This window comes from Camelus bactrianus, chromosome 13 (assembly GCF_048773025.1).
Source record: "Camelus bactrianus isolate YW-2024 breed Bactrian camel chromosome 13, ASM4877302v1, whole genome shotgun sequence".
Taxonomy (NCBI): Eukaryota; Metazoa; Chordata; class Mammalia; order Artiodactyla; family Camelidae; genus Camelus; species Camelus bactrianus.
Window position 1 is genome coordinate 16,427,508 of NC_133551.1, and position 25,240 is coordinate 16,452,747.

Sequence of the window (25,240 nt, forward strand, 5' to 3'; positions counted from 1 at the left end):
TACCCTGAAAAAGGCTCAGTTACATGAAATGTCTCTTTCTATCAGCCTTGGCTCGTACAGCATAATATGATGTGACATGATATGGCTGATATGGTAACTATACTTATACAGCAGAATATGATTAAGTATGGGAGGGGCTGTGACTCACTCCAGAATTAGCGTCTTAACATTCAACACGGCAAACTGGGTGACACCACCCCAACACCTAATTCAGAATCTAAACCAACTAGACTGATCATTGTTATCATTTATACATACATCAGTCTCTTCATTGAAAAAGTAAGTTGTAATTGAAATATCCTCAACGTTTTGAGGATTCTTTTGATCTCATCCCATCCACAGAAGACCCCAACCACTTGACAGAGAACTCTTTAAATTACTAATAAATTTGAATTTACCGTAAAACTAATGATAAGATAAAAACTAATGTGATGGATTTTATTCTGTATTCAGTCCAGTTATGAACAGTAGCACCCCCTCTTTGGCTACTTTCAGCCAATCTCTTTCTGAACTTCCAAACGATGTTATCAATATCATTATTAAAATTGCTATTTCTGATCCATCATCTTATAAAGCTTTCAACCCAAGCCACTCTGAAAACCAGCATAATTTGATGATTCTAACTCCTGGCGTTTCACTGAACACAAGTCAGAGCATGGTGTGGTGTGGCCAGAACCCTCAGGGGAACCCTGCATCTATAGAGATGCACTGCATGGTTTCAGCAAGTCTGAGATGAAAGAGACAGACAGAGGCCTCGGAAGGACCAGAGAAGTCCTCAGACACGGCAGCCAAAGCTTCTGGGGATTTTAAGGGTCTCCTCTCATGATCTTGGGGCAAAATGCTCCAGTGAGTGATGCCAGAATGTAAACACATTAAAAGTAAAGAAATGCCTGTAAGTCCTGTCATCATAAAAAACCTACTCACAAAAAATAAATAAATATTCAAGCTGCCTGTAATCTCATCTCACAAGAGATGAGCTCAGGGCAAAAGCTCTCCGCATCCCTTTCCTTGTAGAAAAATATCATTAATCTCTCCACTAATGACTTCAATAAAATGATGTCAAAGGAGCAATTCAATAAGACTCAACTTGCATTAATTTGAGATGTACATAAGAGGGGGAAAAATAAAGCGGCTGCACAGAGTTACCAGAAAACTGGAAAATATGTTAGAACGGGAGCAAGATCTGAACCATTTCAAAGATGAAGAAAAAATTTGCTGAAAGGAAAAATGAAAAGTGACCAAGCTTCTATCTACTGAAAACCCTATGTTTTGAGGTCTTCAGGAATGTTACATGATGAAGCTAGAAAGCTTTCTTCTCCTTGTTAATAGTTCCCACAGCAAACTAGAGATGGCAATAAATCATTTGTTGCCCAGAATAAGAAGCCAGACAGAAATCAAGAAAAACTAGAATTGGGAGGATTTTGACTTTTTGAGTTAGTTTTTTAAATCTTTTGTTTTCTGGCATTGTTACAGCAATGCTCCTACTGAGAGGTGAAATGCAGAGATTTTTTTTTTAATTGAAGTACAGCCAGTTACAATGTGTCAATTTCTAGTGCACGGCACAATGTCCCAGTCATGCATATACATACATATATTTATTTTCACATTCTTTTCCATTAAAGGTTATTGCAAGATATTGAATATCACTCTGTGCTATACAGAAGAAATTTTTTAAAATTATTTTTATATATAGTGGCTAACACTTGCAAATATCAAACTCCCAAATTTATCCCTTCCCACCCCCTGTATCATTCCCCACTGGTACAGAATGTTTTAATCAGATACTTGGGGTTTGTTTTAATCACGTATGGTAAGATGCAGACACAGAAATAGTTGTCATAAAATGAGTTTGTCTGACAGATCCCTAGAGAGAGAAGGCGCAGCACGTGCCACAGGGCCACGCAGGGAACAAAAGGGAGAGGGTAAAATGCAGACAAGAACCTTTATCGTGGCTTCTGAGGGAAGGAACAGGTGAGGCAGGATGAGCAGGTCTAGGATTGGTTAGTTTCAGCAGGCTGTGGGGCACAGGGGTGAGTAGTCTGGTATCTGGCCCTGGGGTGACAGGGCAGGGTAACAGTGGCCCTGAGTGTGAGAGCCAACTAGAGGGAGTGGTTGAGGGATGTGGGCTCTGGATTGGTAAATTTGCATATGAAAGACGTGCCAGCAGAGGAGTTGCTTGGTATCCCTAGGAATTAGTTATCTCTGGGAGGGGCGTCCCTGCAGTGTCAGCAAGCCCTTCCCCCACCCCCCAGCCCCATGTCAAAGCAGCAGAATACAGAAGCTAGAAAGCATGGTTATTTCACAGAAATACGTCATCCTTCATAACTGAAACATACATAAAGATGCAGTCAAACTTCATACTGAAAATAAACAAAAGTCTGAAATACGCTGAAGTTCTCATCAGTATGTAGAATCCATCATTTCATTTTCATTGCAAATTTACTTTCTTTAGTACCATTTGGAGTAGTTCCTATATAAATATAAATACTGCAAAACTTTTAATTTATACTTTTCTTATGCCATTCTTTACCTTCACAGATTTGTACAATGGCACAACATCTGGCTAAATGCAACTTGTTTAAAAATTAACTGCTACCTGTCTTTTAAAAAATACTATGTGAACAGAAAATGACATCTTCTCCACACTCAATTGTTTAGCTTTGGCAAAAAGAAGCTCAAAAATGTGGTACAAGTAAAATACTGTCATGACTATTCATTAAAAAATTCATATTTCCGCAACTTTAAAGTGACCACTCAAAGATGGCTCAGTGATAACTGTCAGTCTGTCAGGATTAATACAACCACTCACACGGTGAGGTATGTTTAAGAGTAATGGATCAGTCTCCTTTGCTGGGTCCTCTTCTTCTTGACCTCTTAAATTTAAAGTGCCTTAAATCTCAGTCCCTTGGCCTTTTCTGTTTTTGTGAATATCCACTGTCACAGTACCCTCAGCTAGACTTACAGCTTTAAATTTCATCTACATGTTTTTAACTCCCAATTTTACTTTGCAAAGCCAAATAGTTTTCCCAAACTCCAAACTTATGCATCCAATTTTCTAGTTGACTGCTCCACTTTTGACGTTCAATAAACAACTCAAGCTTAATGTGTCTAAAATGGAACTCCTTGTTGTCCGCCCCCCAACCCCTGCCATACACCACCACCCCACTTCCTACTTAAGTTTGCTTCTACAGATCAGTGGATGCATCTCCATTCCATATGCCCAATCAGTCAGGATCAATAAGGCCTCCTTGATTTCCCTCTTTCTCTCATATCCCACATGTAATCCATGAGCAAATCCTTCTGGACAGCCTTGACCAGCTCTCACTGCTCACTTTTTCCTGGATGCAAGTTTGGGAGACTGACGGTTGTTTTAAATCTTAACTAGTTACATATTGTTTTAGTCAGCCAGAGTTCATAATCTCTTTGGGAATATAATTTCCTCAAAAATTTAGGAGCCTCTTGATTTATTTTTCTGCTGAAATTCCTCACTGATTTTTGCATGTTCTCCAATTTTTACATTTGATTTTTCAGTATGTAAATCATAACTATGTCAAGATTCTGTCTAATATTTGCAACATCTGGGTCATCTCTGAGTCTATTTCTGTTGATTGTTTTATTTCCTTTTAAGAGGTTGGTTTTTTTTTTTCTTTTTTTTTTTTGCTTTTCTGTCTTGTAATTTTGTACTGACTGTAGAGACGAAAGTAAAGAGCATTTACTTGTGGATATGGGCACACCTTTTCTTCCGCCAGACTGTTAGCGTGGGGTTGAGTCAATATAGTCAGGGGGTTGGATGGGTTTGGATATTGTCTTCAGTGAACCACAGGCTTCAGATTCTTTTAGCAGTTGGCTGCCCCTCTCCAGGGCAATTTGAATTTTGCTTACCAGGAGAAAAGAACACAGGGGAGCAAGTAAAACCTTGTGCCCATTACTTAACAGCCATCCATTTCTTCCTCATACCCACTTTGATGAGGTGGCTTTCTCACATTTCCTGCCTGGTCCCCAATCGTTTTGTGAGTATCCTGTGGAAGCCTGTGAGAAAAAGGTAAATACACTCTTCCCTTGTTTCCAGATGTTCAGTTATCCCAAACTGATGTACCAGCCCACATGTGTCTTTAGTATTTTCCCCTTAATTTTAGCTGTTTTTCCCCAACCCATTTGTAAGATGGCCCCCAGTTTTCCCTCTACTCTGCCACAGGTCAAAAGGTGCATGTGTTCCATCTCTCCTTGAAGGATTTTGTCTCATTAGAATTCAGGTTACTCACTTGCCTTGTGATCTCAGCTCTCTGAAATGCTCAAGGGAAGCTATTGCTTTTGTAGATTAACTACTCCCCCCCCCCCCCACTTTCAGGTTTAATACGGTAATCTTTGCACCTTTGTATATCTTAAGTGGAAGCTGAGTATTGTGTTCTGCAGTTTCAAGTGACAGAAATTAATTCTGCTTAATTAAAGCAGAAAAGACATCTTATTATATTGATATTAAGTAATTAATGAAACCCACAGGTAAGGTAAAGAGCCAAGCTCAAATTGGACAAGAACCAGGGCAATTCCAAGGGTCCAGCAACAAGGACTACTTTACTCTCTTGGTAGGGTACCTTTATAGGAAGGAACAAATTCCAACCGTCCTAGGTTCTCAGGATTTGGTCTTGGGAGAATCTCTGATTTGTCATTTTGGTCCTCATGCTTTTCTCTTAGTTTTAGGAAGACACCATGGTTATACAAATGGAAGATAGGAATGTACTAAAATAGGTGTTATAACACTGGAGTAGAGTGAATGGACTCTGGACAGGTAAGAAAAACAATTTCCTACTATGCCTATAGATGCTGCTGATTTACTGACTTCAATCTTTCATAATCAAGATTTTATTCATTTGTTCAACAAATATTTACTAGATATTTGTTATATGCAAGGCAATGTTCTTGTTGGAATTATGGGCAAGTGAGCACAAATAAGGAATTTTTAAATTAATTTAATTATTAATTTTGTGATATATTTGATTCTGGCTTTGCTTCCCTCCATGTTCTCAATTTTTTTCTTGAATGTTTAGATAATAATGAGTATGTAAAATACTAATCTATCTTGTTTTGACAGTGAGTTATATGGGAAGAGTAAACAGTAATACTAAGGAAATTATTTTGACTCACTGAGAGTGTGGAATCATCATGTGGATTAATTACGGGATACTTTAGGGAAAAGAGCCCAGCCTTTGGAAGACAAATGTTCTGTCTAATATTTTTGATTTTAAAATCTTTATATAATTAGATGTATTTTAGTAATTATTCTCTATATTCTGAAAATACTGTGGATCTAGCAGTCTTGGCAGTGACTTAAGGCAAAAGGGCAAGGTCAGAGGCAGTGCAGAAGTACATTTGACAAAATTATTTATAGTCAGATTTTCATTCCTTGTACTTCTAAGGAAATTACTCTTCTTGGAATCTGAGAATGGGCCAAATGGTTTGCCAGTTTAATTTTGTATTGTTTGCTTGGCAGATGGAATGGCTTTTTTCTGAAGAACTGGCCTGATGATAAGATATTCTGTTTCTGGGACACTTGGGTCCACAAGTGGGGTGGAATATAGGAGCCTCTGTTCCTCAGCGAGGCAGCAGAGCGGAGCAGCACAGTTGGGAGCTTAGGAATCAGAAAGAGCTAGCTTTACAGCGTGGTTGACCTCAGGGATCCATGACTGCTCTAACACATGGGGGGACTATGGAGATGAGTGAAGAAGGTGGCTTTAGGAGGAGAGGGGAGAGCCTGAGTCCCTGCAGGCCAATCCTTCTGGACCTCCTCCCCTCCCCCATCCCAGCCCAGTCATCTAGTAGACCAGGACTTTCCAGCCTTCAACATGCAGACTCAGGACATTGTTAAAATGCAGATTCTGCTAACAACATGGACGAACCTTGAAAACAAGATGCTGAGTGTCACAAAAGGATAAATACTATATGAGTCCTCTCTCCGAGGTACCTGGAGTAGTCAAATTCATCAAGACAGAAGTAGAATGCCAATTTTCTGGGGCTGAGGAGGCAGGCATGGGGAGTCATTGTTTAATGGGGGCAGAGTGAGTTTTGCAAGACAAAGAGTGTTCTGGAGGTGATGGTGGTGACAGTTGCACAACAATGTAAAAGTACTTGATGTCATTGAACTGTACTCTTAAAAAAAAAAAAAAAAGAAAGAGCTAGCTTTAGTCAAACCTGTATTTAAGTCCCACTTTGGCAACTTCTAGTTTTGTATTACTGTGCAAGTTATTTTATACCTTTAACTTTTCAGTTTCTTTGTCTATAAGAGAATACAGAGTAACATGGTCTCTTTATGAATTTAAATGAAGATTAAATGAAGCACTTAGTACAGTGTATCTGACTTACTGAAAATTCAGTTAAAATATATTATCATTAGCTGTCTTACCATAATAATCTACCAGACTCGTAGCCTCTCTGAATTACTTAGGTTGAATTATTTATAATTTTGTTCTGGAAATAAACTTGATAGACTGAAATCCTGTTATTAACAGATTGATTTACTAGAGTTATCAACCAGGAATGTTATAGTCTTACTTTTTTTTTTTTTTAACATTTTTTATTGATTGATAACCATTTTACAATGTTGTGTCAAATTCCAGTGTAGAGCACAATTTTTCAGTTATACATGAACATATATATATTCATTGTCACATTTTTTCCTCTGTGAGCTACCATAAGATCTTGTGTATATTTCCCCGTGCTATAAAGTATAATCTTGTTTATCTATTCTACAATTTTGAAATCCCATCCCTTCCCACCCTCCGATTATAGTCTTGCTCTTAAATAATCAGATGTGCAAATTACAATTATAAGAAGAAAGGCATCTGTCACTGGGAGCAGCAAACAGAAAACCTTAAGCCACATCCTTGACAGAGTGAAGTGGGGTTGCACTGGGTAGGAAGGACCATGTTCCTTCTTCAAAACATTTCACTGGTGTTGGGAAATCTTGCCCAAGCCTGAAGATGACTCTCTTTGCTTGAAGACCTGACAAATTTGTAATCTCCCAAATCCAAATGTAAAATCATCGAGCCATAATCAGTAGGACCAATAGTTGAGGGTTTTAATTTTTTATCCACTTTGTTGTGATTTACTTCGAATCATTCCTTCCTTGAGTGAAAGAGGGATGGCAGTATGGGTTATAAGCTACATGAACTAGACTTTAGTCCTTTGATCCATCTTTGATTTCTTATGTTATTTTGGCAAATGGTCACATGACTCAGTTTCTTTCTCCATCAAGCTTTGATTATAAAACTGTGTTTCCTCAAACTTCAGCAGCTGTGGGTAAAAATCGAGATACATTAACTACAATTAGTATTCCTGTTTTCTTTCCCCATCTTTTCTAGGATTTCTGTCTTCTTGTAAGGTACCTTGAGTTTTACCCAGAACACTCCTGTTATTTCAGGGAGAAAAACGGGGCTGGTGAAGAGTTGCCCGAGAACTTAGGGCGCCCGGTTGTCTTAGAGCATCTGCCATTTTCCTTCCGCTCTGTTTGAGGTTCCAAAAAGCCTGTGTCTGTCACTGTCTGTGGTGCAGCTTTTCCCCAGTTTGCTGGTATTGCTGATGCCGTTACTGCCCTCAAAACGGCCACAACTGAAATTAGAGAAACAGACAAGCAGTAAGAGGCTCAAAATTCAACAAAACGGCTCCCACCCATTTTTGTCGTGGAGATCCCAATTATTACTGTTTTGTGCTTTCAATGTCTTACTGAGTCTTCAGGAAAACAGTGTTTCTCAAGCCTTTATTTCTCCCAGCCTTGAACTTGAGAGCTGGGCTGGAGCACAATGTGAGCATAAGATACCAAGCTGCACCCAAATTGTGGCACAGAGGCATGGTTATTGAAACACGTTTATGTGCCTGATTTTTTTTTTTTTTTTTTTTTTGCCTTAGGATGATTTTTTTTTTTTAAACTAGGATACTCCTCAGTCCCTCATTCAGATATATTCTTGGCAGACATTTTTCTTGTAGACAAGCCCTAACTGAGCTTCAAAGCATGCACTGCCTGGGCTCAGCCAAGAACCCTAGGTTCATTACCCTTTGTGTATTCTTTTTATAACACGAAATAGGAGTTAGAACATGTAATGATAACTAACACAGACAGTCTGGCTTTACACAGGTGGAGTCTGCAAAAGGGACAGATGACTCAGATCAAATGCCTATTTCTCCTGTCCCAATATCCCAGCACCACGTAAGAACTCCAGAACAATGATCCAGTTCCAGGGAAAATAGGGGCAGATCTTGAATTGATAGAGATGAAATTTGTTCCTGATGGAGTGAGAGACTTAAGTAAAAGTTAACATGAGTTATAGAAAAACATAGTTAGGGATAAGGGAGGTTCTGATTGTATGTTGACATGAACACAGCTCCCATTCCCGTCATCCACAGCTCTGGGCTCTCTGACTTTCAAGAGCCTGATGGCTGCTGGCTTCCACGGGAAGCTGGGTAGAACTGAAGTCTCAGTCTCTGGGGTTCCAGGAGACGGAAATTAGTCTGGTGCTTCCTCCTTTATGGGAAGAGCAGCAGCAGCATCAGGGGATGTTGGGAAATGCCGGGAGGTCAGAGATCTGTAAATCTCCAGAGAGAAGATAATGTTGGCTCAGATCTTCTTACCCTCACAAGGCTAAGAAAAAGCTGTGCAGGAAGCCTGGGTCTCCCTAGTCCTCAGGTTGTGGGAGGACCTGGGGACCCGAGAGCAGGGTAGGGACTTCCTTCAAGACAGGAAGCAGGGACTGGCAGCCTCTTCTTTAAATCACAGGTCCCTGTAGATAGACATAGCTTCATCTTCCACGGTCTGTGAGACTCCAGTCATTTAGCATCTGAGCTCCAATGAGTTGACATAGAAAAATGACCCATCCGGTAGCTGAGAGGAGAGCAGTCATCAGGACAGACACGCCTCTGATGGAGCACTGCGGACGGAGATGGTGACATCTTGAATTGACATTCAAGATCAGTATAAAAAATTCTTCCTGGAATTGAAAACACAGCTTCCGAAATAAAAAATTCAGGAGAAGAATTGAAGGAGAGGATAGTCTTTAGTGAAAGCTGAATCAGTGTTTCTGAAAAATCAAGTGCTAAGAAATATCTTAAAGCATAAAGCAAAGCAAGGTGAACCACAGAATGAAAAGGAAGTCAGTCCCAACTGACTTAACATGTATGGACTCTCAAAGGGAGAAGAAAGAACAAATGGAGGTAAGGCACTAATTAAAAATAATCAGAATAAAAATTTTCCTACTTTAGGACCCAAGTCTGATAAAATTCCTCAATGCAAAGGATATGGGGGAAAAATCTCACAAGTTTCCAAGCACTTATGAATGAATTAGCTACAAAAAAAAAAAAAAATCAGGCGTCTTATTTGTAACAATGGAAGCTAGAAACAAGAACAAACTAGTAACTGTTGATCACTGTCAGAATAGGATCTCAACCAAGGAACTCAATACCTGGACAAGATAGGATTCACCGCTCAGCATGAAGGAAAGATTATATGAAGATTCACAAGAAAGAGTTTACTGCGTATGTACTTCATCAGAGATAAATCTATAAGAAAAGATTTTAACCAAACAAGACACAGACCAATAGAAATCTCAAGATGGAAAAAGATGGTGAGAGAAGCAGAACTGGAGGATGGGAGAGAAAGAACGTGGAAAGAGGAAGAAAGTGAAAGTACTCGAAAAGATATATCAGAAAGGAAAAGAGGAAATATAGAATCTTGGTAAGGAAAATCGTATCTTGCTCTCACATACCATCTGACGTACCGTCACCAGTCCAGTAATACAGTCTGCCTATGAGAACAAGAGAAGGGAAGATAACCTTTTATGAAAAAAATTAAAAATCAGTAGAACATACAAATAAACAACGGGAAAGAGGAATGAATAAAACTTGATCTGATAAGCCAGCATAAAGAAAGTAAAGGGAGAATAACATGGTTTGATAAATAAGTGAAAAATAATATGGAAAGAATAAAGTGGTGCATAGCAGCCTCACACAAAACGTGACTGGACTCAAATTCTCTTTTTAAACAAGTCTGCTGGATTTAGTTTTTTAAAAAAGAGCAGATTTTTGCTCTTTGCAAAATACATACTTAAAATACAGTAATAGAAGGGATTTGAAAATAAAAGAACCATAAAAACCAAAACCACACCAAATGAAGCATTGGAAATGCACAGAAAGACATCAAGAGAGGCAATATTAACAGCAGACAAAGTGGAGTGGAAGGTTAAAAGCACTAAACAGGATAAGCACAGACGTTATTGATCAGATACACTATTTTTAGCAAAATAAGAAACTACACAAATAAAACTCTTAGGACTACAAGGGACATTTTATTTTTATTGAAGAAATGAAAGAACATGACAAAAATGCAATTGTACTGAGTTTTTCAGTCTATCTCCCAGAACTGGAATAATTTAATAGACCACCCCCCCAAAAAAAAGCTATGGAGAGGACATAGAGGAAATGAATAATGCAATCTATGAACTTGATTTAATATATTAATATAGAAAAGTTTCTGTCTTGAATAGGATATATATATATATATATATAAATATTTCTGTAGAACTTTTATAAAAATGAGTAATGTTCTCAACCAAAAAGAAAACCGTAATAAATTCAAAGTAGAGAGCTTACAGGTTATAGTCTCTCATCACAGTCCTATAACGTTAATTGGAAACTAAAAAATATGCAATGAGTAAAGTCTGGTATGAAAGAAAAAATTAAAGAAGTGTTTCAGTCCCTCTGGCCTGTTATTACAAAATATCCCAGATTGGGTGGCTTATAATAACAGCAGAAATTTATTTCTCACAGTTCTGGAAGCTGAAGGTTTAATATAAAGGGGAACTTCTGGTAGGGGTTCTCTTCCTGGTTCATAGAAGGTGTGTTTTCTCACTGTGTCCTCACATGGTAGAAGGGGCCTAGGGATCCTCTGGAACCCCTTTTATAAAAGCACTAATCTCCACTCATGAGGGATCCACCCTCAGAACTTAAGCATCTTCCAAAGGCCCCACTTCTTAACATTCTCATCTTTGGGGGTTAGGATTTCAACATACGAATTTAGGAAGGGATACAGATATTCAGACTATAAAAAAGACAACATGAAAATGCCTAGAAGCAATGGAAAAGCACACACTTTATACTAAAACAATGGGGAACAGCAAAACTGAACTCAGAGGAAAATGTGTTGCCCTTGACTATGGAAGCAGAAAGGTAAAAAGAAAGGAATTAAGTACTTATCTTAGTGAATCCAAGTCAGAACAACATCAACAAAAACAAAACAAAAGAAACTTTGAAGAAAGAATTAATATTGTTAAAAGCTGAAATTTTTAAAATGGATAAAATAGCAGAAAAGAAAAATAAATTTAAAGATTGATTCTTCCAAAAGACTAATGAAATAGGTAAACACCATGTGTGCCTGATAAGGAAAAGAGAACACAATAAAAAATACACAAATTAATAATGTGAAAGCAGGGACGAACTTAGAAGAATTCCAAGTAAATTGTAACTGTGATTCTAGAATAGTATTAAAAAAAATAAAACCTAGAAGAAATGAACACTTTCCTAGGAAAATATACATTATCATAAAAGAGACAAGTAAAAACTTGAACAGACCAATTAGCGTAGAAGAGATTTGAAAAGTGATAAATGATCTCCTGTTGCAAATGGCAGCAGGCAGATGGATTCACAGCTGAATTTTTAATCTGACCATTAAGGAATAGATAATTCCAATATTATTTAAACTATTGTGGGTCTTGGGTTGAAAGTTCTCCGGTTAATTTTATGGAGCCAGAATGCCTCCTAAACCAAAGCCAAAGCAGGAAAGCGACAACAATGAATAAAAGTGCGTCTATGACTATAAATGCCAAATGTTTAAATAATATATTAGAGAATATAACAGAGGAATGAATCAAACGAGTAATACACTATGACCAAACAGGCTTTATCTGAGGAATGAAAGGGCAGTTCAATTCCAGGAAGCCTATCTACATACTGATTACATTAAAAATTAAAGGGAAAAAACTCCAGCCATTATCAATAGATGGTGAAAAGACATCAGATAAAGGTCAAGCAACCAATTCCAAGGGAAAAGTGAAGCAAAACAGGAACAGAAGGAAGTTACTTATATATTAAAGAAAAGCACACTAATAAACACTATCTTAAATGGCAGAAAATAAACCTTTCATTAACATCAGACATCAGAGAGGCATCACTGTAACCACTTGTACTGGTGATTCTACCAAATGTAAATAAAATAACAGGCACAGATAATGGGAAAGGAGATAAAGTTCCTGGTGCTGATAAAATGACTGTTTTTTTAGGAAACCCAAAAGACTTTCACGAAAAAACAATTAGTAAGAGAATCTGATGTGTTGAATATAAAATAAATTATACAAGTAACCAATCTCTCTCTATTTAGGCAAAAGCACTTTAAGAAGTAAATGGGAAGGATATTTCATTCAAAAGACAAGTGCTAGAAAATAATTTGGTTTAAATTTAGTAAGATAGGTGCCAACATGTATGAACAAAACTATAAAAATATTCTTGGGAAATGAAAGACAAAATATAAACAAATGGAAAATCTTGGATGGAATGATTTATTGTTACAAATATGCCAATTCTCCAGAAATTAATACATAAGTTTAATGCTGCTCTAATTAGACTCTTCTTTTCTCACATAAAATACCATATAATAATTGCATTAAATAATTGAAAAAAGCCTTAAGTTCCAAGTATCTACATATAACAGTAGTTGTGAATGAGTATAATCTTCAACCTAAGGTTTCTGAAGAATTTTCAGAATGATCAAAACAATACTGAAAAAGGCTCTAAACGATTTAATAAATACATTTCTATACAATAAATGTGGAATTATGTATCATAGGTTTTAAATGCCAGTGTCCTATTTCCTTCTCAATAATTGGTGGGGTTAAGGGGTACATCTGATACTGGATGTTTTTGTGAGCCCCACCACCTTGTTCTTGCTCTGAAGCACTGGTCAGACTTGGTTGTGCATTAGAATCACCTATGGTGCTCCATAAGAATACAGATGCCAGGGTCTTACCTAAGCATTACTACAATCAGAACCTATAGCAGAAGTGTAGAAATCACTGGCCAAGTCCCTGCTGCAATGATCACTTCTTGTTTCTGGTTTCTTGTCTGAGCACCGAAACCTGACAGTTACCCAATGTTCCACTGAAACATCCTATAGAAGAGGGTACTCCGTGTTTCCATTCAGAGAACTATCATTTAAATCCTCTTTGTAAGAAATGATTCATTTCCTTTTAAAATTGAGTGTTAAAAATAGATTTGAAAAAACAAATAGAAAATAGATTTGCAATGTGCAAGTTCCTTTCTGTGTAACAGGAGGGAGTAAAAGAGTAATGTCAAGTATTGACTTGAGTTTAAAACCTGGCTTTGCTTCTTTCTAGCTGTGTTACCTTTGACAAATTAACTGTTAAGTATATTCATCTAAGAAAATGAAGATAAAAATAGTACTTCACATGAATATAGTATTTACCTTAAAAATACTAATGATTTAAAAAGTGTTAGCTAAAAGCAAATGAACAGAAATAACACTATTAAATACTCTCCTCAGTAAGAGTAACTTGCATGGTCACTGTCACCAAACACCTTAGTATGGGCCAACACACAGTAGGTACTTACTATTCTTGAATCAAGGTTCAACATGGTTTGGCTCACACTGTAGTTTTATCAAAAGTACTACGTATTTTTTTCCCTCTAACTTTCTTCTTATCAGTATCATTTAATATGTGATATCATTTGAATGTCCCCGAGTGATGCTAGTTTGTGAATGCAGATGAATTCACCTTAATATCACTGGGTAAATAAGTTTTAACAATCATCTTAAGTTTAACAATCATTTCCTCCACCCAGGCTCCATCATTTAGGACAGGAAATCTTCAGTTGTGTCTCCCAGAGACTCAGGAACAACTCCACTTGTGTTCTACTGCCTTGTTCTCCTTGTTCAAGTTACCTTGACCCTCTATTGGGCACCAGTGTTCTTTATGAGAATATGCCTTCTCTGGGCAGAGCCCTTCCTTACTGTTGATGAGGCGCACGGAGGTCTGTGGCAGACTCGGGTGAGAGAAGGACCCTCCCTCCAGCTCAGTGCTGTACCTTGTCATCAAAGCCCAAAGTAATACTTCTTAAACCTGAAATCCTATGGTCATTTGCGAAAATGATTCCTCAGTTTCTGGCCCTAACTTCTTTCCCCAAGGGGCTCAAAACCTTTCAAAGACTCTGTGGGAGAGCAGGGAACGCAGACACAGCACCACACCCTCGATTCCTTTTGACAGTTTCTCAAGGCCACTGGCACAAAATTTCCCTTCCTTTTTTACTCAGAAACACAGGCTCCAAGAATGTCAATGTATACAAATAGATGGCCAGCCTATCAGGTTTATAACTGATGCAGTTCTAAATCCCAGTTTGGTCTCAGGTGGACCACGGAAGACCTTAGCCTCCTTTCTTATATGCCTGTCAACTAGACAGAGAATTTGAATTCAAAAGGCATCTCATCTACTCCAATTCTGTCCCTTTATTGTCTCCTTTGAAAGTGAAATAGCTGCGCATAGAGAGAAGAACCACACATTTCTGAGGCAGCGGCCATCCTGGCCGAGTCACAGCTCCCTGACTCCACTGGGGACCGAGTGCCCTGCTCCTCAGCAACACAGGGCTCTGGGGATTTCTGTTGTGCAGGGACTGAGAACCAACATCCATACTAAAAGTTAACATAGTAACAATGGTGCAACGTAAGGTTAACACTTCGGTTTCACTCCTTACTTCTCGAAAGGCTTCCTTAGGGTGATGTGAAAGTTATTAACGCCCTGTTAACTTTTAAAAATTCTGACAAGGGGTATAAGGCCCATCAGGCCCATTTAAAAGCTCTTGCTCCTTCCTGGGATTGGAAGAATGAGTGTATAGTGTAACAGAGTAGCAACTGTTTAGGTGACGCGTAAAGTGCTATGCAACGTAAGTAATCATGTAAAAATGGTTCACAAAAAGATAATGAAGAATTCCTCCTCACCTTCGCCCGACGGTATTCGCGCACGTTGGAAATTGATGTTTCCAGGCTGGCTCTGGATGAAGTCCGACCTCTTCTCTCTGCTTTCTATTCCTAACCTCAGGTCCGCCTTAGATACTGAAGTGTCCTCTTCTCCACTATGAAACCTAGTTTTCACAAAGGAAGGATAAACAAACTCACATTCAAGTGCCAGTCATGGATGTGGTAAGACCTAGCCTGTGTTTCCCAGAGGCACTGAAGTGGAAAGGCACTAGTCAAAAACTCCAGACTGCAATGCTCACTCTGCCACTCAGTCTATGACATGTGAACCCAGCACAACAAACTCTTTGAGACCAGTTTGTCTTTTTAAAAAATAGCAACAATATTACCATTTTCACAGGAGTTTTTCAAAGAATAAATGAAGGAATAGAACTGGAAACACTCTCAGTACAGTGTATGGTCCACAGCAGGTACTCAGTTTATGTGAACAAAATCATGTTAGTTCACTCAAAAGAGAACAAAACCTTAACTGAGAGAAAATGGCTTTTAACTGTGGAATTTTATACTGTTTGGGAGGCATTTGTAGGACCTTTTCTTGGGCTCCCTTAAATCTTATTTTATAGGTAGTTGCCAACTTTTTTTTTTCTTTCGATAAGGAAAACAATACACTTGTCTAGATCTCCATCATGGTCTGAAACGAACCTGTGTAAGCCTGTTTGTGACAGGCGCAGGGCCCACAAAAGTACTTTCACAAAAGTCTACGGGACGTCACGTGTGGGGCGGCTTTTTCCAGTTTTATAAAGTTCATTCCACGTGAGGACATGCTTCCCTCCCCATTCCCAAGACACTAACCTGTAAAATAGCGAACAATGAACCCGAAATAGCCTTGAATTTCTGTAATCATCCTTTACAGATCTATATGTTAAAACCGTTTCCTAAACCTACATTTTCCAACTACTGTGGTTCAACCTTTGAGGAGCAATAACTCTGTGATTCCCAACGGTCCCTCACTCGCCCGAATCTACAAAGCGCCTACAGGAGGGGGTCCCCCTTGATTTCATTTGCTAACTTTCAAGCTGGCCTTGGATAAATACCCTTTTTCCTTTGCTCCACAGAGATGCTTGGATAAAAGGGCTGAAGAGTCCCTTCAAGGACCCGCTCGGTTCGGTGGTGAGACGTCGGCCGTAAGCTCTGAGCCGGGCCGGCGCCCCCGGGCCCGCGCCGGGGCGGGAGGCGCGCGAGGGCAGGGCTCCGGCCAGCGCCCTTTCGCATCTCCTGCGGAGGGGACACCGCCCAGGCGCCCGCGTTGCTAGGTCCTCTGTTTGCCGGGTTCTAAAGGAGCCCGGAGCGGGACCAAGGCAAACCCGGAGGGGGGCCCAGAAAAGCTGAAGCACTGTCTCCGTCACCAGCCAGGAAAAGCGGCCCCTCCCCGGTTGGTCCCTCCGGCCCCCAGGCCCCCCCGGCGCGGGGGTGGGGGGAGGTGGGGCGCCGAGGGGCCCCCCGGCCCTTGGCTCCTCCCAACCGTCGCCGGTCCCCGGCGTCCTCGCTCCCACTCGGCTCCGCACGCCGCGCACCCCCGGTCGCCGCCCGCGAATGGTCTGGCCCGTCGGTCGCCTCCACCCCCTTCGGCAGCGACAGCTGCTCCAGCTGCTCCGGGTCGAGCGCCGGCGCCCCGAGCTGCGGCAGCCGCGGGTGGTGGGCGGGCGGAGGGGAGCCCCGGAGCAGCGGCGCAGGCGGCCGGGCCCGGGGTGGCGGCCGCGGGAAGCGGGGAAGCGCGGGCGGCGCGGAGGGACCGCTCGCCGCGGGCAGGCGAGGACCCGGGCTGGGCTGTCCTCGCCCCGGTGAGTACCTGCTGCCCGATCCTCCCAGACCCCCTTGCTCTGTCCCCACGCCCCCGAGGTCTCGGCCGCCGCCGGGACGGCCACTGCCCTAGGGACGCCGGCGCCCGCGGGAGCGGCAGGGGCGCGGGGAGCTGCTGCTGTTGGTGCTAATGATTCAGCACCATTCGTGCCCTGAGGGATTCGGACAGGATGGGGGAGGGAGAGGGGGCGAGGGCAGTTGCTGGGCTCTCACCTCTGCTTCTAGGTTCCAGATGAGCGACCCGGGCGGGTGGGGTCGGGTGGGGTGAGCCAGGTGGCTCCGCTGGCTGCTTCTGTGATTCCGTCCTTTTCCCACATCGCGGTACAAACCTCCCGGAGTGTGCGGTGCAACGTTCAGCGAGTCAGATCTGTGTCTTTTTCGCACATGCGAGTGAGATCTAGGGCCCTTTTCTGTACCTGTCACTTTCTCTACTGTTTGCTACTTTGAATGCATCATTCGTGCCACCGTCCCCTGGGTTTTACATCGCGTTGCATTCCCCCGCTGATGTCTGAGAAAGATGCTGTTTGCAAGCTGTATTCAGAGTGGGTTTGATTGGTCTTGGCATAGTAGGAAAAGATTTAAAAGGAGGTAGGATATAATACTTTCATAGCCCAGGCTTCACTTTTGTATATATTATTTCATTAAATCATGACAACAACTCAGAACCAAATGAGAAAATTGAAAAGCAGGAAGTTAAATTACCTGCTCAAGGTCACAGAACAGGGATTTAGATCCAAGTCCCCCTGACCCCAAAGCCCATGGGCCTTCCTCTGGATTAAGGAGCTGTGTGTCCAAGTTGTGTGTACATATATGTCATCTACTACATATTAAACATAGAATTAACTTTCACAGAGCTAATTTCAAACAACAACCTGTAAACTTCCTGTATATGGAATATTTGTTCTGTTAATATAAAAGTAGGAGTGGTCTTTGAATTATGTGAAAAAAAAAAAACAAACCCTGTTTTCTTAGAAAGCATATGCCAAAAAATAATCTCTGGACAACACTGCAGAGGACAGCGAGGTCATAGAAGGAGAGGTTCAACACATTTTTGGCAGTGATAGATGGTGGATGCTTGAATGTTGGAGAAATCTTTTAGGAAAGTAAAGGAAATCTGGAAATTTTTTTAACTTTAGGGAAACATTTGCAGTAAGAACAGTTTCTTAGTTCGTGGGGTGTGTGACTGAGCTGTTTTTATAGGGTGTGTCATCCCATGATAGGGTGACAGATAAACTCTGGCTGATAATGTTATTTGATTCATTACGGCTCTGTGATTTGGCATAGGAGGTGATTACTCCATTTTATAGATGAAGGAACTGAAATACAGAGAAGGTTCAGGATTACACAGCCAGCAAGTGGTGGAATCTGGACAAGCATTGACTCTTAGAAAAATTATGTGTGTTGCAGCAAAGTGTAGTTCTGTGTATTGGGAAAGTGTATTGATTTGTTTTTACCCTGCCCTTCAGAGTCAACAGTTATATTGACTTTTGTATGCTCTTTCTGCAAAAATAATGGATGCTAGGTATTTCTTTGTTTCTTGCTTGGCCATTTGATTTGCTTTCATTTATGATTTATGTATTTTCTCCTAAGATGTGCAGTTCTTATTGATGGCTCAGGAGGCAGGTTGCTATAGTACAAATCCTCATTATCTCCAAGTACTGGAACAGTATATGATGGCAGACAGAAACATAATCATCTTAGACCATCACTTCCAGAGCAGTGAACCATTTGCATTGGAGAATTCTTTTTTTTTTTAAGTTAATGAAGATATTGATAGACTAAAGTCATAAAATGGAGGCACAAATTTTACATTTGTTGTTCAGACAAGACTATTAAGAGAGGTAGGGTCCTGAGACAAGTCTTAAGTTTGAACCTCAGTGAGGCATCTTGTGGTCCAATCTGTTTAATCTCAAAAGGGACAGCAGAATTCGTATGAATGAATTAGCGAAATTACAATCCCACTACTATTAAAAAGAAAGAAAAGTGCATATCCTAGTGATGGAGGGTCAGCAGGAACATTTTAAAACAGAGGCAACACATTTTATTTAGATAACATCACAGAGTATGGATAATACGAACCTGGCTTTAGAGCTGTATTGTCTCTCTCTGTTTCTTTCTCTCTCTGTATGTATGTGTTTGTCAAATGACTATTGTCTGCAGACCATCTAAATTCTTGATTTCAAGGAACTTAAAAGTCTAGCTGGGGAGATATTTATTTACATACGAGTAATTAACAAAATAGAATTGGCTTAATATCACTAAAGATGGTGCAGACTTAAGTGCCACATCAACACCTTAAGAAGGAGAAATAGTAACAACTGGGACCGTAAGAGGATCAGGAAAGTCTTCATGGATGGAAGTGAATTAAATCACCCTCTGAGAGATGGGAAAGTTTCCAAATGTAAAGTGAAAGCCTGATGAAGAGGTTCAGCTGAGAAGTGGTCATATACTGTTTGAATACATGGTGACAAATTATGAAGGACCTTGCATTTCAGGCAGTGAAATCTGCTTCTTATCTGGTAACCATAGATAACTAGTGTAGATCACTGAGCAAACCAAGTTTCTCTTTGCCTGATCTTGCTCATATTTTCCATATTCTGTGCTCCAAGTGCCCTTCCAGAAAATGTTATATTTTCTGGGTACTGATAATGAAAAGGACTAAATCCAGAAAGTTTTCTAAGCAAATAAGATTTTTCCTCTTCCAGCGAAGCTTGCCTTTTAAAAAGCTTCCTTGCTTCCATTACAGTGTTACAATTTGGAAACTAAGACTATAAAAGGAAAAAAAAATCACCCTAATCTTGCTAACTAAAGACAACCAATATTAATATATTGAATTGTTTCATTCCATTCTTTTTTCCGTGCACACCATGTGGTGTATGTAAGTCTTATATATTTTTACTTTATATTTTATAATGTTAATTTTCTCTTAATTACAATTGGACAGTGAACATTTAAAATGCCTACATAATTTTCCATTAGGTAGAGGTACCGTAAATTCCTAATCACTCCTCATTGTCACTGTATTTTTGGATGATAATAACACTATGATGAACATCTTTGTTCATGAGCTCTTTTCAATGTTTTAGAAAATAGTTCCTTAGGGTAGAGCCTCAGAAATAAAATTTCTGGGTTAAAAGGTATGAGTTCTTAGTTTGATTTTTCAAAAAATTGAGATATATTGACATATTATATCAGTTTCAGGTACAACATAGTGATTCAATATTTGTATATGTTGCAAAATGATCACCACAGAAGTCTAGGTACCATCCATCACCGCATGTAGCTATAAATTTTTTTGTGATGCTTAGTACTTTGACTATTTTGTGCAAGTGTTAAAACTACTGGATTCTGTATGTTCTCTTTGGAGTATTTGCACATTAGGTGTAGGATCTTTGCATATTGATAATTAGTAACACTCCTGTCTGTGGCTCCTCAGATTATACTGTCTCAGGCAAACTTGTCTTTTGATTAGAAAGATTAGTCAAATCGTGAGTACTGAGAGAAAGGCAGGCAGTTGGAGCCACTGAAGAGAGAAGACGTAAATAGTGTTGGAGAACAAGAGGTGTGGAGAGAGTGAGCAAGATTTCGTAGTCAGAACCACTTTCTGGTCCTAGTGTTGTGTTTGTGGATCTCAACCCTCTCCTTTCCTCTGCCCTTCCCTTAGGAATCCAGCCCCATCCTCCACATAATATCTGTCTCCTTCAGACCTCAGCTTCTAACCCCCTCCTGTATCAGGTTCCCTGCTGTCCAGCTTCAGGATCCTGGCAACGCAAGGCGTATGAACTCACTCTTGCACTGCAATTTAGAGAATGGACATAGGTGAGGGCAGGAATTCCATCTCTCCTCCATCTCTCAGCAGAAGCCCCGGAGCAGCGTGTGGTGGACATTGAAGGCTCCCTCCCCCTCCCCTGGGCACATTACCAGAGATGGCCTTTGAGAACAGCGGCCACTGGGAGATGCCTAACATGGCCAGCATCCCCTCCCTGCATTCCATGCTCCCTCCCCTCGTTCTATCTCTCGACCAGAGGAAAGTCCCCCATCAGTGAGAAAGTTGCAGGGACACACGACACTGCCTCCTTGAACAGGTTCATTGGCCAGGCCTCTGACTTGCTCCCCAAGGCTCTCGCCTGGGTTTCCTCTGGGTCCCACCCTCTCTCTCCTTGGCATTTGAGTGGGAAACCTCTGAGGCAGGGAGGCCATTAAGTGTCTCTGAGAAGCAATGGAAGGAGAGTCAGGGATAGGAAGGTGCCTGGAGGGCACAAGGAAGGAGCTGAGAGGCTGGTACTTGTAAGGTATCATCAGTTTGGGAAGACCTGAAAGGAAACAATGAAAACTGAAGCATCACTTTAGAAACCAGAAGTAGGCCCTGCCTGTTCAGGACCTGACAGATGATTTCTGGTGGAAGTTGGACACTGAGGCAGGCAGAGTATTTTGGGCAGAATTTGCCATGTGCTTAGTTGGGACCTATTATTTAAAACAGCTTGCTTAAGCTCTTAGGAAGTGGTAATTCTGTTTCCATTCCTCATAGGCGTTACTTGTCAAAGTTGAACAGGGCTTCGCCAACAGTTTCCCTAGGGTTCAGTTAAAGCTAAAAACTTAAATTTAAATAGGCTTGCCTATTTATTCTCCACTACCCTTAGTTTTGTTAGTTCCCATTTGATGTTTACCTAATAACACACTTCTACCCATAGTACATGAGATAGTTAACAAAGCCAAGGTGTTAGCATGGTTTAGGCTCTGGGAGGTGAGTGATAAATCTTCCTCTTTTTTCTTTCACTTTTTACTTTCATGCAACCAATTGATCTATGTCCCTTTGACTCCTTTGAAAATTTAGAGCTAAGCAGTCAAGTGGTCACTGGGTCTCCCTGGGGCTGACTGAGAACTCCTTCCTTTTGAAATCGATGGTATTCTTGGTCCACGAGGTGTGCTGAATCATCCACATCGTTTGATTTTCCTAAATTGTGATGTGGCACCCGAGCTTCCAAACTTCTGTGTTATTTTTGTTCCTCTACTTAGCCATGTGAAATGGAACATTATGTTTGACAAAAGATTATTTTGAGCATTTCTATCTCTTTTACCCACTACTTGGCAAAGTCTGAACTGGTGCCAGATCTGACTCAACAAGGTGGCAGGAGCTCGTTTTTATAAAAATTCCCCTCCCTCCTCCATGAGTGTATTTCTAGTGAAACTGACTTTTTAAAGTACGTTGAGCATTTGCACATTTGGATGATGGATCAGCAGTAATCCATGCAGCAGCTTCAAGATTATTTCAGGGCTCTTTGCTGGATTCGAATTTCAGGGCTGCTTAGGTGTACCTCTCATTTAAGGTAGTACCGTCTTTCTTTTGTAAGAAAAGTGACACGCCCCCCTTAAAATTTGTGTAAAATCTGCTTTAATTGATGTGGTTCCAATACTGGCTTTGACTGACTTTGTGACATGAATGGTCCTACGTGTGGAGTATTTGTAGGAAAAGTTAGCAACTGTGGATTTAATTTGAATCATTGCACTTGATGGGAAATTTTTCATGTGTAATTTTGTCATTGCTACGATTTAAAATTTACTTTTTCAAGGTACTTGATAAATGAAATCTGTAATCATATGTGGCATTCATATATGTCATGTGATTGCTGAAAAATCAGGACAATAATTTTAGCACACATTTCAGTTTATATTTAGAGTCAGTCAGTCTGCAGTTACCCAACAAATGTGTGCTTGCTACTGTATGGAGAGGAAAGATAGAAATTGAACACTTTCAATAATCAACTTAATTCACATGAAACCAGATGGAGGCATTTTCATTTAATTTTGAGTTTGATCACATCCAAGATGACAGTATTTAGTTACTCAGCATCTCTCAGTCTAGAATCCTCAAGGTTGGCAGATATTATTTCCTCTGTTTTAATAATGTGAAAAATGGAGCTAGGGAGAGAGGGAAGAAACAGGCAAAAAGCATGCAAAAATCATAGTAGGATTAGAAATTGGTCTGCCGCTGCCCCTTTTAGATACAGATTCTGACAACAGACGCTGATATTTACTATTACATGCAAACAAGGCGATGACCTTTATTTACTGGGTAGTTTTTATGGTTTTGCTACTCTTAGGATATTTGAGGGAAAAATAACTTGTCAAATCCATTGAATACTTTTTCGTCCACACCAGCTTCCCCCTTGATTATATTTCAATCTATTATTTTTGGAAAATTGAAACTAGTTATTTTTGAAACTAGCTGCAAAGATGAAAGGAAAACAGACATCTTAGTATTAAGGAAAGTTTGAAAGGAAGGGATCAGTGTGTCTTAAAATCAAATGGACTGAATACATGTGGAAAAGCTTTTTCACTTGTCAAAAATCAGTGCCAAACGAGCATTTCCGGCAGAAGGAAAAATTTACTGCTACATATGTTACGGGGTTATTATTTTGCAATAAGAGGCATTTTCTCTTTTTAAAATGTATCTTGGCTATATAATATGTGTTGAGAGCTATTCTCATCCTGGACTAAAAAATTCCAAGATAAATAGGTTCATTAGTTATATCATATGGCATATTTGCTTCCAAAATGTGCTCGAAACTCTGTGAATTTTTTTTTTTAGAATTCTTAAGGAATAAGAATAATAAACATAGGATGAAGTGAAAGTTCTAAAGTGTAGCTTTTACTTGGAACAGAATTAAACAAATATACGCAGTAATGTCTATGAACATAGATATTTAGACCTCCAAGTAAAATTACCTAATGGTAGTCCAAGAGTTTTTCTCTCCTTGATGTAACTATATATATTATGATAAGATGTAAGTGATTACCATGTTTTCTGAAAGAAAAAAAGTAACTTTTTCTTCCAGTAGCATAAAAATATTGTGATTTATGTAATTATTTGGGTGATTTCTGATGTTTTGTAGACATTCCACAACTGCAACTTTTTCTTCCAGTTAATATTTTGGATTTTTATATAATTTTTTTATTGTGATAAAAAACACATAATGTAAAATTTACCATGTTAACCATTTTTAAGTGTATATAGTTCAGTCATGTTAAATACATGCACTTTGCTGTGAAACAGATCTCCAGAACTTTCTCATCTTGCAGTTCTGAAATCCTATACCCATTAAACAACTCTTTTCCCCTCCCCCAAGTCATTGGTAACCACCATTCTACTTTCTGTTTCTATGAGTTTTACTAGTTCAGATACCTTCATATAAATGAAGTCATACAGTGTTTGTCTTTTTGTGACTGGCTTATTTCATTTAATATAATGTACTAAAGTTTCATCCACGTTGTAGTATATGGCAGGATTTCCATCGTTTTTAAAGCCACGTAATAGTCCACTGTGTATTTACCATATTTTTGCTTGTCTGTTCATCTGTTGATGTACATTGGGTTGCTTCTACATCTTTGCTATTGAGAACAGTGCTGCTATGAACATAGGTATTCAAGTATCTCTCCAAGACCCTGCTTTCAATTCTTTTGGATATATACCCAGAAATGGAATTGCTGGGTCTTATATAGTAGTTCTATTTTTAATTTTTTGGGGAACGTCCATACTATTTCCCATAGTGATGGCATCACTGTATCATCCCACCAGTGGTGTGCAAGTGTTCCAATTTTTCCATGCCCTCACTAACTCTTGTTTGTTTATTTATTTATAATAGCCGTCTTAGTGGGTGTGAGGGGATATCTCACTGTGGTTTTGATTTGCATTTCCTTGATGATTAGTGATGTTGAACATTTGTCATGTGCTGTTTGTATATCATCTTTGGAGGGATGTCTGTTCAAGTCCTTTGCCCATTTTTAAATCTGATTATTTGATCTTTTGTTGCTGTTAAGTTACTGTAGTTTCTTTTAAAGTGGATTCAGTATAGTGTAATGCAAAATGTCCTCAACATCCTTAGAGTGCAATTCAATATGATTCATTGGGCTGTTTTTTTTAAACAATGTCCTTCAATATGGGTCCATGGTGCGGCTCTGTGTCTTTGGGGGAAGTAACCTCCAAAGATCTGATTATTTTCTTCTCTAACACGAGACTAATGTCTGCCTTGAGAGCACTGTGATATAGGTAAAGATTGTAGTATGTGCTCAATAAATGATAACTGTTCTTCTTAAAGGAGATCTGTAGGGATGGCTGTGATCAGCAATGTCGTGTGGTTCAGGTATATAGCTCTCTAATAACCTGGCTTATTCTAGGAATGGACTTTATTGTGTTTCAAAGAATGAAAGTTCTACATATCTTTTCGGAATTCCTTCATAAGTATTATTTTCTTTAGCTGAGATTTTGAGGAGCAATCCATTTGACATTTTACTCCCAGAAAATTACCTGCTGTTATTTCTTTTCGGTCAAGTAAAGAATTCCAGATTTAAGAGTCAGCTGGA

The 25,240-nt window shown here is 39.7% G+C and overlaps 1 protein-coding gene and 1 long non-coding RNA gene across 7 annotated transcripts in view; one reads left to right on the top strand and one right to left on the bottom strand.

The window, feature by feature from the left end:
- Positions 1–6,439: 6,439 nt before the first annotated feature.
- On the bottom strand, positions 6,440–16,402 carry LOC105075499 (uncharacterized). Its single transcript, XR_835898.3, has 3 exons — positions 16,114–16,402; positions 15,044–15,186; positions 6,440–7,602 (listed from the first exon to the last, which is right to left on the bottom strand). It is a non-coding gene; the product is annotated as an uncharacterized LOC105075499 (long non-coding RNA).
- Positions 16,322–25,240, top strand: part of TTLL7 (tubulin tyrosine ligase like 7) — a 127,297-nt gene continuing 118,378 nt past the window's right edge. For 3 of the 6 annotated variants that reach the window (XM_074376142.1, XM_074376141.1, XM_074376140.1), the window contains exon 1: positions 16,487–16,860. The gene's annotated coding sequence lies outside the window, so the exon portion shown is untranslated. Of the gene's footprint in view, positions 16,452–16,484; positions 16,861–25,240 lie in introns of those variants that run through there. The other 3 variants (XM_074376143.1, XM_074376147.1, XM_074376144.1) reach the window with 3 other exon arrangements.